The sequence below is a fragment of the Nerophis lumbriciformis genome, linkage group LG20 (assembly GCF_033978685.3).
Source record: "Nerophis lumbriciformis linkage group LG20, RoL_Nlum_v2.1, whole genome shotgun sequence".
Classification (NCBI taxonomy): domain Eukaryota; kingdom Metazoa; phylum Chordata; class Actinopteri; order Syngnathiformes; family Syngnathidae; genus Nerophis; species Nerophis lumbriciformis.
The window spans coordinates 1,990,877-1,993,966 of NC_084567.2; the positions used below are offsets into that span (position 1 = coordinate 1,990,877).

Below are 3,090 nucleotides of genomic sequence, written 5' to 3' on the forward strand. Positions count from 1 at the left end.
TTGGATGAACATATATTAGATTTTTGTGTTTATCTGGAAAAATAGAAATCCATAAAAGGAAAACAGCACAAAATCCAATTTAATGGCAATATTTGACTGAAAATCAACCTTTTTTGTTTGTTTTCAAATCTGCCAAAAATGATAAAAATAGAAAAACTGCAACAATTATGCATTTTGGATGAACATATATTAGATTTTTGTGTTTATCTGGAAAAATAGAAATCCATAAAAGGAAAACGGCACAAAATCCAATTTAATGGCAATATTGACTGAAAATCAACCTTTTTTGTTTGTTTTCAAATCTGCCAAAAATGATAAAAATAGAAAAACTGCAACAATTATGCATTTTGGATGAACATATATTAGATTTTTGTGTTTATCTGGAAAAATAGAAATCCATAAAAGGAAAACAGCACAAAATCCAATTTAATGGCAATATTTGACTGAAAATCAACCTTTTTTGTTTGTTTTCAAATCTGCCAAAAATGATAAAAATAGAAAAACTGCAACAATTATGCATTTTGGATGAACATATATTAGATTTTTGTGTTTATCTGGAAAAATAGAAATCCATAAAAGGAAAACAGCACAAAATCCAATTTAATGGCAATATTTGACTGAAAATCAACCTTTTTTGTTTGTTTTCAAATCTGCCAAAAATGATAAAAATAGAAAAACTGCAACAATTATGCATTTTGGATGAACATATATTCGATTTTTGTGTTTATCTGGAAAAATAGAAATCCATAAAAGGAAAACGGCACAAAATCCAATTTAATGGCAATATTTGACTGAAAATCAACCTTTTTTGTTTGTTTTCAAATCTGCCATATATGATAAAAATAGAAAAACGGCAACAATTATGCATTTTGGATGAACATATATTAGATTTTTGTGTTTATCTGGAAAAATAGAAATCCATAAAAGGAAAACAGCACAAAATCCAATTTAATGGCAATATTTGACTGAAAATCAACCTTTTTTGTTTGTTTTCAAATCTGCCATATATGATCAAAATAGAAAAACGGCAACAATTATGCATTTTGGATGAACATATATTAGATTTTTGTGTTTATCTGGAAAAATAGAAATCCATAAAAGGAAAACAGCACAAAATCCAATTTAATGGCAATATTTGACTGAAAATCAACCTTTTTTGTTTGTTTTCAAATCTGCCATATATGATAAAAATAGAAAAACGGCAACAATTATGCATTTTGGATGAACATATATTAGATTTTTGTGTTTATCTAGAAAAATAGAAATCCATAAAAGGAAAACAGCACAAAATCCAATTTAATGGCAATATTTGACTGAAAATCAACCTTTTTTGATTGTTTTCAAATCTGCCATATATGATAAAAATAGAAAAACTGCAACAATTATGCATTTTGGATGAACATATATTCGATTTTTGTGTTTATCTGGAAAAATAGAAATCCATAAAAGGAAAACAGCACAAAATCCAATTTAATGGCAATATTTGACTGAAAATCAACCTATTTTGTTTGTTTTCAAATCTGCCATACATTACAAAAATAGAAAAATGGCCGTAATTTAGTTTTTTGATTTCCATTTCAGAATTGGAAATAGAATGAAGGGAAGATCCACGGACCTGAAGGACTGACTTGTTTAGGCACAGTGGAGCCTTGGGGGAGGTCTTCTGAGTGACAAGCTAGTTAAAATTCATCACCTCATGCATAATTCTCACGCCAAGCTTCCCGTTTCCATCCCGGGGGTCGCCACCGCTGTGCTGTCGGAGGAAGGAGCCACGTCCAATTAGCGCCGCTAGTTCCATCAGCCAATCACAGCCCTCGGCCCCCCAGTCGCCAATAATGAGGCGCTAGTGTTAATGCTAATGCTAATGTTTGTGGTGAGGACAGGAAGTGAAGAAGACCAGCTGGCTGTAGTACACCATGTTTATTATTTGGCTGAGTAAACATTCACACGTCATCACAAAGTTGGAAACAGGAAACATTCAAATTGCCGACAGACTTTTTTTTTTTTTTTTTACTCTCAATCTCACTCCGTAAAAAGGAAATAACAAATGGTCAACATTTCACGTGTCAAAGAATAAGGCAACAAATGAAATTATTACTAACGTCTTTTATTTCCTGAACTCGCCCGCAGTGACAAAAAGTCAAATAGACTTTTTCATTGTGTTGTTGTGCGCTGCAGCTTGTGGTAAAGTGCTAAATGGAATGTTCTTTCTTACCTCCACCAGCTTGTTGTAAAGTGCTAAATGGAATGCTCTTTCTTACCTCCACCAGCTTGTTGTAAAGTGCTAAATGGAATGCTCTTTCTTACCTCCACCAGCTTGTTGTAAAGTGCTAAATGGAATGTTCTTTCTTACCTCCACCAGCTTGTTGTAAAGTGCTAAATGGAATGCTCTTTCTTACCTCCACTAAAGAGACGCCAACTTTTACTTGATACAAAGAATATTTTCACATGTTTGCTCTCACATGCCAACAACACCCGAGAAAGCCTCATTCTTTTTTTTAAATTGCTTTTAAAAAGTACTTTAAATTATTAATTAAAGCTTTTTTGGGTTGACCATCGCCAATATTTGCCCCATGTTTGCAGGCTAACATTAGCACATTTTAGCTAGGGTTTGCAGTGTGGTGTTGCATGGCTCGTTGAATGCTACCGCATGTTAGCTTGTGTTGTCATGGTAGCGCATGTTCCCCTGTGTTACCATGATAGCATATGGTAGCATGTGTTGTCATGGTAGCATATGTTTGCACATGTTAGCATGTGTTGTCTTGGTAGCGCATGTTCCCTGTGTTACCATGATAGCATATGTTAGTACATGTTAGCATGTGCTGTCATGGTAGCGCATTTTCCCACTTGTTACTATAATAGCAAATGTTAGCATGTGTTATGGTAGCACATGTTTCCCTGTGTTGCAATGATAGCATATGTTAGCACATGTTAGCATGTGTTGTCATGGTAGCATATGTTTGCACATGTTAGCATGTGTTGTCTTGGTAGCGCATGTTCCCTGTGGTACCATGATAGCACATGTTAGCATGTGTTGTCTTGGTAGCGCAGGTTCCCTGTGTTACCATGATAGCACATGGTAGCATGTGT

General features: G+C 34.1%; 1 long non-coding RNA gene across 1 annotated transcript; it reads right to left on the minus strand.

Annotated features, from left to right (window-relative positions):
- Positions 1-1,905: 1,905 nt before the first annotated feature.
- On the minus strand, positions 1,906-2,814 carry LOC140679638 (uncharacterized). Its single transcript, XR_012051029.1, has 2 exons — positions 2,308-2,814; positions 1,906-2,215 (listed from the first exon to the last, which is right to left on the minus strand). It is a non-coding gene; the product is annotated as an uncharacterized lncRNA (long non-coding RNA).
- Positions 2,815-3,090: the final 276 nt, after the last annotated feature.